This window comes from Vulpes vulpes, chromosome 13 (assembly GCF_048418805.1).
Source record: "Vulpes vulpes isolate BD-2025 chromosome 13, VulVul3, whole genome shotgun sequence".
Lineage (NCBI taxonomy): Eukaryota > Metazoa > Chordata > Mammalia > Carnivora > Canidae > Vulpes > Vulpes vulpes.
The window spans coordinates 112620623-112634154 of NC_132792.1; the positions used below are offsets into that span (position 1 = coordinate 112620623).

The following is a 13532-nucleotide window of genomic DNA, read 5'->3' on the forward strand; positions in this document are numbered from 1 at the left end:
GGACAACTTTGATGTGAAATGTTAAAACTGTTGACCTCTATTCTACAGGAATCATTTTAACATAGTAGTTAAAGTTACACCAGTTAAATTAAGAGTCTTAAGTCAAATCAGCCATGATTAATAAAGATTCTCTTTGAAGACAGCGTAAATTAGGAGACAATAGTTAAAAGCTGTGACTGAGTTAAAAAGATAGGTTTGAATTCTAGTTCTACAAATTTCTAAACATATGGCATTGAGTAAGTAGATCTACACAACACTAAAAGATGGAAATACCAAGAGGAACACTACACTTCTGAAAGTTTTTCCTGAGAATATTATACACTTGCCATCTTTTTTTTTTTAATTGAGATTAGAGAATTGGAGACAGTGAACAAGTTGTGTTAGTTCTTTTAAGATATGCTTAAAATAGTTTTTTTGATCACAAGTTATAGCCATCAGCCAATTTTTAGGTCATGCCAATAGGAGTATTTCTTTAAAAAAAAAAAAAAAAAGAAGATGATTCCACTTATTTATCTGAGCAAGAGCAGAAGGAAGGGTCAGAGGGAGAGAGAGAAGCAGACTGCCCACAGAGCAGGGAGCCCAGTGTGTCAGGATCCCAAGGTCATGACCTGAGATAAAGGCAGATGCTTAACCGACTGGGCCACCCATGTGCCCCTCTTTTATTATAATTGTTTAAGGAAGGGTGCTCCTTAGGAGCCAACAGAATACTAAAGAGGTCTTTAAACTACTGGGGAAAAAAATGACAGTATTAATACAAGTCATTGGACTCCATACTAAGTTTCCACTTATTATAACTACTGAGTATAAAAAGAAATGTTGAGAAGTATTTCTGTTGTAGGCATGTGATTTTCCTCAAGGGCATCTATATCTACAGGAAATGACAGAATTGGTGCATGTCTTCTTGCTTAGGTTGACCGCAGATCATTTTAGTCAGCTGAATACAGTTGTCACAGATGGCTAACTAGACGTTGCCATGGTTATGGTGCTATCTCACAACTGCATTGATAATAATAATAAGAACATTGTTGTTACATAACTTTGCTGTGGACTAGATTTTGGGCAAAGAGTTCTGTATAGGTCTATTTTTTTAAAAGCGTCCCCCCCACCCCCAAACACACACTTCCCCTTCAGACTCAAGCAATTTAGGGTAGGTTTAGTTATCTCATGGGGTGTATACATTTCAAAGAGGTGGAGCTTGACATCGTCAAGGAATAAAGAACATGTGTTTTTTTTTCTTCTAAAATGTTAAGGGTATATTTATTATCAGAAGTTTAGGATAATTATTAAAGTTTTCTTTGTATGAGGGGTCACACTGCATGGAACTCTTCATCTCTTTCTTTGTTAATTACTTGAACATCCTCACCTGTATGTTCCTCATTTCCCTGGGGATTCCACCTCTTAGCTATTCAACTAGGTTTTGTCACAAACTCTCAAACCTTAATCTGCAGCACTTTGTGTCCTCCTAGCTTTGCAAAATGCCACTCTACGGTCTCCACTTTATTCTCCTGCTCCCCCACCTTGCCTGCCAGCCCTGAGGCCAGCAGATTAGTAACAACCCCACACCCTTCTCTAATCTTAGCACTTCTTCCAGCCTTCCACCTATAGTTTCTGCTTCTAGTTGCACATCAGTAGCCAACTGAAGCACCCGTGAAAGGTCCATCCCTTTGCACAGCCATGCATTTCCCTCCTTTGCCACGGTGTCTATGCACAGTTCCTCAAACAAGAGAGAGCAGTTGTTTGGGGGGCATCACCATATGCATGAGACGGTGTCCAGAAGCAGGTACATGGGCCACCCCTCCCCACACAGAGGCCAATGGCCAATTTGGGACTTCCCCCAGGGCTGCCTATTTCCTCCAACCCATTTCTCTGATCTTTTGGCTGGCTCCCCAATTGTTGGTTCAGAAAATGACCCTTGTCCATGGAGGCCATGGAAAAACCGAAGAAAGAGTCAGAATATTAAGATTAGTAGGTGGCAATTTTAAAAAAACAAGGGAACTTACAGAAACTGAGGTTAGGCTTCTGCAAGACGAGCAGCTCTCCGGACCTGCCTGCCAACATCTTGAGAGTTTATATAGAGGCCTTAACTAGGCTCATTCATGTGTTACCATCCAGATGGTGTCAATAATGCATTACTCTCTCAAGACTGCATCCTTGAAATGTCTCCAGTGATACAAATGGACTATGAAACATTCCAAAGAGAGGGACAGGAGTGAGGAGCCCCCTGTTGCCCCAGGCAGGTTTTCAGGTCAACCAGAGGTCATGTCTTCTTGATGACCTTCTTCAACAGCAGTACTTTATACTAAGATTTACTTATTTATGCACTAACAGTACTTAGATTTATGGGATGATTACAGTATACTATGTTCTATGCTGGGCAATTCACATCTACTATCTCAACTAATCCTTATAGTAGCTTTATGTAGGAATAGTTATTATTTTCATTCTTCAGGTGGAGAAATAGAGTCCAATGTAGGAATGTAAGTATCTTCCCTGGGGCAAACAGCTGGGAATCACACGGTATTTAAAGCCAGATCCATATTCATTAGCGTTTCACATATGAGGTGGTAGGACTGGCCTTTAGTGGTATAGGGTTCACCTTATTTACAATGAGTCAATAATATTATTAATTTCGGTAGCTAAAGGGAGAAAATTCTCTTTGCAACCTTACACACACACACAGTCCAGAATTGCAAATTTGTTGCAGTGTTGCTGGGTTTGTGCCAATGTGAACTTTCTCCCCACCCAACTTTTTTTTTTTTAACCTCTTTATGATTTGGTAGGAAGGTGCTCTAGCAATGTAAGCACAAAATCAAATAGTTTCGTAAAATTAGTCAAAGTGACAGCACTTGGTTCAGGCCAATAGACTGTGACATAAAAAAAAAAAAAACCTGAAGCTTCAGAGCTGCTCACCTGCAGTGGTCCATTCCAAAGCTTTTTCCTCATTTCATATTCAAAATTTTATCAGTGTTTTTCTTAAAGAGGTAGGAGTATTTCTGGATGCTATACCAAGTGAGCTAGCAAGAACTTGACTATACATGGAAGCGACTGCCAATCAAATAGATAACGTGTGATTACACTCAAATAAAATATGTCCCCAAATTATCCTCCTGACATTATGTGTTTATTTATTAGTTTGAGTGATCTTCTCCTCCACTGAATTATAATCTTTATGAGGGCAGAAATTTTGTCTTGTCCATGACTATAGCCCAGCTCCCAAAAGAGTACACAGTACACATTAGGTGCTTATTCATTATTTATTAAAGAATGAATGTAAGTGAGAATATTAATAGGCAACACAACCTGAAAGAGTCATAATTACCCCTAACCCACAGAACTCAATAGAAAAAAGATTATGTTAATTTAAATAAACAATGAATGTCAATTCAGTGAATGTCATTCAGAAGGGGATTAGTTTATCATATATACTGAGAAAACAGCAGGTGTTATTTCAATTATTTCCAGGAATGATCTAAGAATAGTCCACTCTGGAGCCAAGAAGGAGGTGCTGTAGCCTCCAGCTCAAAACCAGTGTGGTCCTGGTGATGTCCCTTGTTCTTAGCCTGACATCATTAAACTTCCAGTTCTATTAACTAACTCCCTTTGGACTGATTCAATGCCTAACAGGCAACTTTTATATTTCCATGTAAGATAGCTGTCATGGAGATGGTATGCTGCTCATATCTACTCTTTTTTTTTTTTGATAGAGACTTTATATGGTAAATTGAATCAGGGATTTGTAATTATGATTTGTTCTCCTTTATGTAGGCTGGCCACAGGAAAAATGTTCATAAGCATACAAGCATACATGCTTTGAGTAATTCCAGTTGCAGTGACAGTAACATCATTGTAAGTTAATAAATTGTCATTCTGGTTACTTTACCATCTGTCCAGCATGGATTCTCTGGGTCTTCAAAAAAAAGCACAAAATCTAGGTGGTCTTTTCCTGACAGCTTTCCTTATTATCATTTTTATCTTACAGTTCAATTGACTTCTACTGAGGAAATTACAATATTCATTTTGTCTTGAGCAGAGTGTGAAGCAGTCATATATATATTATCTCACAGAACAATTATGAGAAATAGTGTCATCATCTCATCTTTATAGATGAGGAAAGGTCAGCAATGTATGCTAATTTATTCAAGGTTGAAAGGTCAGTATTTTAAACATTCATTCATTCAATTTATTGATCAGCTCCTATGAACCAGGCAGTGATCTAGATTCTTGGGAGTCTTTTGTGACCAAAACAGATTATGTTCTAGCTAAGGAACACAAATGTAACTATAGTGAATAAAAAGGTGATATATGCTGTGAGAAAAATGAAGATAGTGAGTGTAATCAGGAGTTCTGGTGGTGTTTACTATAAGCCTGACTGAAAAGAAGCATCCATACCCAAAGGAAAGACTTGAAGTAGGTAATGAGGTTAGCTCTGTGAGTATCCCATGGAAAGAATGTTCTCAGAAAGGGAAAATCAGGTGCGAACAGGCCAAGATTAGAAATTATCTGGCATGTTCCAGAAAGAACAAGGAGATTTATGTGGCCGAAATCAAATGAATGAGGAAGAACTGTAAGAAATAAAGTCAGAGGAGCAGGGGATGTTGTTTCTGAGGACTTCTAAGGCCTTTGCCAAGAGGTTAGCTTTTACTCCCAGTGAAATAGGGAACTACTGAAGGGTTTTGAACAGTGTGATATAATGTAGATTAACTTTTTAAAAATAATATTTTGCCTGCTGTGGTGAAAATAGACTGGAGAGCAGGATAAAAGTAAAAGCAGAGAGACCTCTTAGAAGCTAGAGTAATAATCCATCCTGGAGATTCTGCTGGTGTATACCAAGATAGTAACAGGAGCAATAGTGAGAAATAAGCAGATGTGGGATATATTTTGAGAGAAAAAGCCCACAGGATTTCCTGAGGGCATGTTGTATGGACAAAGAAAGGATTCAAAGTAGACTTAAAAGTTTTAGGCCTGAATGATGGGATTGCCATAGAAATAGGAAAGGCTATAAAGAAAAAAAAAAATTCTTTTCCTTTGTGGAAAAAAATAGAAGTCAGTTTTTGACAGAGTCTATTAGGAATCCAAATGGCAGAGCTGAATAGAAAGCTAGACATATAGGTCTAGAATTCAGGAAAGAAAGAAGAGTTCGAGATAACATTCTTGAGTTGTGGCATATAAATAACATCCAAGCTGAAGGAGATCACCAACAAAGAATATGTGGATAGAAAGATAATAACAGGACCAAGCACTGAGTCTTACAGTCACTCCAATATCCAGGAGAAAAGGAAGAACCAGAGCCAGCCAGGAGTCAGAGAAGCTGACATAGTAGTTAGAAGAAAACCAAAAGTGGATGTCAAGTAAAAAAAAAATTTTTAAATAAAGAGGTTTGGATGAAATCTGAGAGTGGTAGACCATATCAAGTGCTACTGGTAGATCAAAATGGATAGAATGAAAATCAGCCATTGGATTATCCCCTATAGAGTCAAACTGACCTTGATTAAAGCAATTTCAGTGGAGTGATAGGATTGAAAATCTGGCTAGAGTTTATTGAAGAAAGTAAGAGAAGAATTAGAACTGAGGATATAAACAACTCTTTGAGGGGCTTTACAGCATAGATAGTGGGAAAATGTGGTGGTAATGGCAGAGAAAAATCAATCAAAAATTAAATTCTTTTTAATATTTAAGATGCAAGACATAGCAGCATGTTTTTATGATGATGCAAAATGCTCCAGAAAAGAGAAAAAAAATTTACTTGAGTGGGATTCTTCAGCAGAAGAGGAGGATGGGATCTACTGACTGGAAAGTGTGGTACAAACTTATATAGGAACATGGATATCTAAGTAATGAAATTAGTAGGAGGACTAAGTATGGATGTAGAGAGGTGGGTAGCTTTGGAAGATTCTTAGGGTTGAGACTCTTTGGAAATTTACCTTCTGATTGCTTCAATTTTTCTCAGTACAGAAACAAGCAAGGTCGGGGGTATAGCTCAGTGGTAGAGCATTTGACCTCAGAAATAAGCAAGGCCATAGAGAGTGTGAAGATGGGAGAAGTTGCTGGTATTAGAGGTGTTAGAAAATGAGTATACAATGACCTGTATGTATTTGCTGAGCTTAACTCAAAGCCCACTTGAGGTATATCTAAAGTGAGACCAGGAAGCATGGTCATGCTCAGTTGACCCAATGCTGTTTCAGAACAAGCAAATGTTTGGGTTTAGCCTGGGCAGTGCTTAGCATACTACATCAAATATGAGAAAGGAAAGAGATCTGAAATTCTGTGATTATGGAATATAATGCAGATAAGAGGGGAAAAGAGGACACCAAAGTCATTCACACATTCTCTAATTCAGCAAGTATTTTCAGCATTCCCTGTAAACCATTCACTGTGCTAGGTCCTGTGTAAAATACAGTGAACAAGGTAGACATGGTCCCTACCATCATTAAGCCTATATCCCACATGGAAAGACAGACAAAAAACAGCACAGTTTTCAATGTGGAATTTAATAAATATTATTAAGGAGAAAAGACACGTGTTGATATTGAGAATAAATTTGTATGTTACACAGGTGGTGGGGATTTATGTGTTGAGCAGCTAATTGAGGTAAGTTGGGAAAAGAAGACCTTTTTGGGGAGGTGATATACAAGCAGAGTGCTAAAGGATGAAACGGAACTTTGTAGTGAAAAGCAGAGGAAAGGTGTTCAAGGTAGACAATGGCATATTGACAAAAGCTAAAACTCAAGGAAGAGCTTGCTTGGGATATTTCAGGAACTGAAGGAAGACTGGTGTGGCTGGAGAATAGCAAACAAGAGAGAGTTACAGGATGAGTGGAAAGAAAATCAGGGGGCAGAGTGAAAACAGAGTTCAATTTCTGATCTGATTCCATACTTACCTCCTTTCTGTTCTAATATGTTTGGCATTCCAGAGCTACTAATGCAGTCCTTCAATTTCAGTTTTTTAAACCTTAATTTCCTTCAAGAATTATACTCTGGCACTTATTCTACCTGGTAATAATACCTTCCACTTCTCCAAATCTCATGCTATCCCTTCAGTGCTGCTCTAAGGACCATGGTATTGTGGTTTGCTCACTAGAATAATCAGACACATTAATCCATGCTAATGTATAAATGACTCCTGATGGTTCTGGGCATTACCTCTCCCCTGAGCATTTACATTTTAACAGGGATTTTCTAGTGACACAAAGAGGTGACTCTATTAGTGTACATTTTAGACACTAAGCAGACCATTTCAGTTGATTCAAACACACTATTTCTTTAAAATTCTTAGCTTAGGAATTTTGTGTTTCAGCAAAGATACTGAGAAATGTATACTTAATGTGGTATCGTTCTCCTACACCGGTCTAATCACATTGATATTTTTCACACTCACATATTGTGGTACAATCATAATCATTAGACATGGTGCTATCCACAGATGACCTGTCCATATTGTTGATGTACTTTGCCACCTAAGTGAAGCCCTTGCTTTTTTTTTTTTTTTTGAATTTCCTAAATCATTCAGGAAGACTTAAATCTCTATATGACATTTTCTTCTTTTCTTTTAGAGCTTGTTACAGTCTTTACCAATTGTTCAGAAAGAATATAAATCTTTCAGGTGAATGCATTATGCAGTATTCATGCATGGTCTGTAAGTGAAATTGGAGGTCTAAAACACTAAAAGAGGAAAAGCATTCACAGCTGAGTCAATTATAAAAGAATATGTACCTTGAAGATAGGATAGGTAAGTATAGCTGGAAACCTGTTGGTCATATGGATTTCTGGACACCATAAGAACCGAATAAATGTTTAGACAGGTAGATTACAAAGTGATAACTGATTCCTGGGTTGTGAAAGTTGTTTTCTTTCTGCAGGAAAAAGCAACCCAAAGAAACAATTGGATAGGTCCTTAAGACCAATTTTCTTCTAATCAAATTATGTGATTGATTTACTTATACAATGACCTCAAGTTATCCTAATGCAATGAGGGAAAAAGGATAATTTGACTCTGGATAAAGAAAAATTATCAACTCTTACGGATAATGAAATAAAATTAGGCAGAGAGGCTCAGTGAGGAATGCATTCCTGCTTATTTTTGGGTACCATTCATTACCATGCCTTGTACAATGCCCAAATCATGGTAGCTACCCAACAAATATGTGTTAATAAATTAACATTGAATAGAGAAGAAGAGGAGAAATAGTAAAAAGAGAAAGCAGAAGAAATTATAATTGACATTAGTATAGTGCTTTTAATTTTTCAAAGAAATTTTCTTCTGGTAACCATTTCAGGTCAAGAAATAGCCATTAACATGTATAGGGAGTTTCTAGGGAAGACACTAACACACTTTTGATTAATTATTAATCTAATCACTCCCTAGGACTCTAAAGTTAACTGTAGCAAAATGTAAAAGCAATTAATTCTTTTCTAGAAATATTTATTCATCCAGTCTTTATTCAATAAATATTTATTGAGCATCTACTATATGCCTGGCATAACACAAGGTCTGGGGAAACACTAGTGAATAATATATTGAAGTTCCTATCCTTATGACACTTTAATTAAACAAATAATTTAAAAGGTTATTTAGTTATATATTGATAAGTGATGTTAAGGTAATAGTCAAGGTTCTGAATGAATGTATGAAAGTAGAACATATTTTTATTCCAGGTAATCAAAGAGGACTCTTAAGGAAGCAATATTTAAGCTGAAACTGGACCAATGTATGACCTACCCAGGCAAATATGGAGAGTGGAGAGGTAAAGAGCCTTTAGGGCTAAAATATATGCATAAATGTTTCGAGGCAGAAAGGGGCTTAGGAAGTTTGTTCATCTAAAATAAGGTAGATTTGGTTGAAACCCAAAAGGAGGTGGAATGTGACAAGTGTGTAAGCAACAGTAGCAAGACCATAAGAATCTTTATTCTTAGAATTTTATTCTTCATCCTAATAATAACTGGCAACACTGGAAAATGTTAAGAAGAGCAAATTTGTGTTTTTAAAGATATTCCTGGACTCCGTGTAAAAAACAACTGGAAGAGCTAGTCTAAATTGGAAATGGGGGATAGCTTAGAATAAGAAGGCAATGGTGGTTACAGAGAGATGGGGACAGTTTCAAGATATTTTTAGGAGGTAGCAACAACAGAATTTGCTGAGTGATTAATATAGGACAAGTTGAGATAGGTATCAAGAATTCTGTTGGGTTTTTGGCATGAAATCCTGTGGATAAAGAGGCTTCCTATGATAAATAATCCTAAAAGAAGTAAAAGTCTATTAAAGATAATCCATTACTAGCTAAATTTGAGGTTTACTCTTTTCTGCCACAGAGCTATCTAAATGTAAAAGTTAAGTGGACTGTCAATAATATAATATATATATATATATATATATATATATATATATATATATATATATATTATCTCAGATAAGAGTACAGGACTGTAGATATTTAAACCTTTAGTCAGATGTTTAAAGACCTGGAGTCTTTCCCACCCTCTTGCAACTCTGCACATTGTATCATTATTATTTCATCTTTAGGACTTCTAATTCCAGAAATGCCCCAACTCAGTCACATGTTGTATCATATTACTTGGGTGCCTGTATTTTTTGTTCTTCTGGGAACGTCTTTTCTTCCTTCCTTCACTTGCCTAACTTCTATCCATCTTCAAAACTCAGTAAGGGGAATAGTTTCTCTCCACGTATTTGTTCCCCTTCAGGTCAGGTGAGATGTTCCCACATTGCCCTTCTTCTGCATCTTCTGTTTTTCTATATCATGAACTCATTGCATGATCTTGTTTGCTAATTTATCTTTTCCACCTAACTGGGAGTGCTTCGAAAGCACTTGTGTTTTTATCTCTATATATCCATGTATAGTATGGTACCTGGCACATAATAGGTGCTAAATATCTATGTGATAAAATTTTATAGGCTTGCAGAGAAGGGAGGCCAAAACATTACTCTTTGAGGACAGTGAGAGATAATTACTAATTATGTACATGACTTGATCAAAGTTATGATGCTGTGTAACTGAGAGGGAACACAAATCCTTCATGGTTCAAAATTTTCCATCCAGTATCAAATCTCTTATTCAGAGCAATCTATTTGATGCTATATCTTGTTTCCACCCATATAATTTGCCAAGTAAAGTTACCTGGTTTCCTATGCTCACAGGTTTGCCTTCATTTGATTACCAATAAAACATGAAGAGAAACAATTCTCAACATATAAAGATATCAATAATCATTTGAACTAAATAATCATTTGAACTAAATAATAATCATTTGAACTAAATATACAGTCTACAAATGAGAACCTGATATTTATATTGTTGGTTTTGAGGAAAGGAACACTGTACTGTATTTCAAAAAAAAATTTGATATCCAATTGATATTAAACTAAAATTACATACAATAAGATTTTTAATTTTGAGCAAGTTACAATAAAATTTAAAGGACATAGCAAAACAAAGCATCCTAGGTCATTTTCTCAAATAACTCAAGTCTTTGAGAAATTCGGACTTCTCTGAAAAGTCTCCTCAAAGGATCCTGAATTCTAGAATGGACAGCAGGAATCTCTTGGGTTTTTTTTTTAATTAGTTAATGAATTTTTTAAAGATTTTATTTATTTGATAGAGATAGAAAAAAAGAGAGCACAAGTAGGGGGAGCAGGAAGGGAGAAGCAGGCTCCTCACCCAGCAGGGAGCCTGGTGTGGGGCTTTATCCCAGGACCCCTGCCTCAGGACCCCCGCTGAAGGCAGACACTTAACTAACTGAACCTCCCAGACACCTCCTCTCTTGGCTTTTAAACATTGGAAACTGTGATCTGAAATCACAGTGAATACAACTTTAAGAGGGGGTCACTGAACTTCCTCCCCATCCTTTCAAAACCTCTCAGCACTTTGCTTCTTTTTTATAGTAATAACTAACTTCATAGATAACATAAATATTTGTGTATTTGCCTGAATTCTTTTTGAGTTGAAAATTTCTTAAAGGCTTGAACTGTGCTGTATTAATCTTTTATTTCTAGAGGACAAGCAAATTGCTTGGCAATGTAGGCATTTAAATTTTTTGCCGATCAAATTACATGCAATAGTTATTGCTAATGATTTATTACTAATTAAAAAATAACGTGTGTTTATTATGAAGGGTTGAACATCAGGACTTTGGTCAAAACATTTCTTATTATTCCATAATTACTTTACTATGGAAAAAAAATCAAACCATACTTAATGCCTAATGCTTAGATATACTCATTTTAAAGATTAAATTAAAGCTTCAATTTATCCATATTTGGCACCTAATTAAATTAAATTAAGTTCCTTAATTTAATTTTTGAGTGAAATCTTCTCATGAAAGAATAGAATCAATACCTTTCAATATCCCTTTCATAGGTATCTTCTGTGGATTTGCAGATGCTAGACCCATTGGTTACTAAGATTGAAAATGTTGGCACTTAAGAAAAGCAATTATGCCTTTGGGTACAACATTCATTGGTATCAGATAATATCCCTAATTCTTGTCAGTTAATAAAGGGAATCTAAATTTTCAGAATTGATGTAGATTTGAAAGAAAAATAATTTTAAGATGAATGTAAGGAAGAAAAAAACATGCAAATCCTTCAAACATTTCAGAGAAAAGCTCTTCAAAAACCTCAGTCAGTAGGATGACAAACAAATCTGCACAGAATTGAAAAAATATTCATTTCCTATATAAATTGTGAAATAAGTATCCTTAATAGGTATATTCTTCTCTAATTTGTACGATTTCAAAATGTACTAATATGAATTTCCCCTTGAGGGGCCATTAAATCAGCCAGACTGAGTTATAGTTATGTAGCTTGAGCAGATGAAAAGTAAATTATTGGGATTTTTACCTTCCTCAAACAGGATACCAATGGAAAATTATTAACCAATATTTTCATTAGAAAAGACAAGACATAAAATGATGGGAAATCGAATTGATAGTAATAAAGTGCTCTGTGTCTCCACTTTCAAACTTCTTCCTTTAAAGCTATTTTATTTATAGCCAGATAAAGGTACAATTTTAGCTGTCTGTTAGTGCAGAATGTCCAGTTAGCTTAATTTCAAATGATGGATGTACTTTATGGAAATCTAAAGAAATCATCATCATATTCTTCTTATTTCTTCCTCTTGAAAGAGCCATTTATAATTTATTCACATATATTGTCCTATTCAAGCTGTAGATGGGAGAGGCTGGTGAGCAAAGGTAGCTTTTTCAAATACCAAAGCATAGAAAGCTTAAACGATGATGAAAAGTAATGAACAACAGAGTGAATTTCTGATTTCACAAATGATATATTATACTGTTGAATTTTCCAGACTAGAGATTTCTCCTCTTCTGTAATTCATAGTGGGTTATGCAAAGTCACCAGCATTCCAGAAGCAAGATATTTAGAAAATGGATTTAGAGGATTCCTTCTAAAACTTTACAAAGTGATTATTTTCTCTTCAGAAGTAAGACTCCTTGAGGAAGTGCTTTCTGATTAACAATGCATAAATTTCCTGCACTGAAATCTTACTAATTGGTTTAACTGATGAAGTCTTGCTGAATTGTGGGACATTTAAAAATGAGTACATTTTATTCATTTCAGCAGCAGTATTCAGGCAGATACCTTATATCTTATTACATATAGGATAATATTTTATATACACAGTAGGACCTTGAATTAAAATTGCTTGATGAGCAAAATAGGAATTAGAGGATCATACCCCATGGAAGTGATGGTAGAAGATACTCAGACAAAGGGAATAAAGAGGATAAGGGATGAGGTGTATAGTCAAAATTGCTCACAATCTAGGCAACCAAGCAGCCATGAGGGGTCCAGAACTATGTGTTTTCCTTCTTCCATGAATTAACATTTGATGTGTTTTCAACAGTAATATGTTTCTAGACAAAAAGTCCTATAGCAGACTCTGGGAATTTCCAACTGATCCTTCAGAGTAGCTCTTTGCAGGAGTAAAGCAACGTTAAAAACATCTTTTCTGCTTTGAGAGAGGAAGAAAACTTGTTCCTAATTGTAGTATTTTTGCTCTTAGCATGATAAAAAGAAAATTGGATAGGAAGAATGAAATATGCCTGGATTTTTGGCTCTAACAATATTTTGACTCTTTGGATCTCAGTTTCCGCATTTACCGGATGAGACTGGTGAACAAACATATCTGTATCTAAAGTCTTTTCCAAATGCACCATTAACATGGTTAACCAATTCTGCAATAGAAGATCCAGACACTGGATCCAGACACTAAGTGAGCAAATGACCAAATAAGCATACAATCAACATCAGTTATATTATCCAGAGCAGAGCTTTTCAAATGCAGGTAGATATCCATTAGTGGATCCTGAAATCAACTTAATGTATTCCAGCCATCATTTATCAGGAAGAAATAGAATAGAATGAAAAATATGAGAGTACACAGTCAGAAGTAGGTACAAATACTGTTTCTCAAAGCTTGTATTATGGTAGCTTATAAGCTCTATATTTATGTGTATGCGTACTGGGTCATAATGTAAACATATTTCTTATTCTCCATAAAC

General features: G+C 35.8%; 1 protein-coding gene across 4 annotated transcripts in view; it reads right to left on the reverse strand.

Annotated features, from left to right (window-relative positions):
* The window catches only part of RIT2 (Ras like without CAAX 2), a 403371-nt gene that overhangs the window by 308734 nt on the left and 81105 nt on the right, over positions 1–13532 (reverse strand). The gene's annotated exons all lie outside the window — the stretch shown is intronic.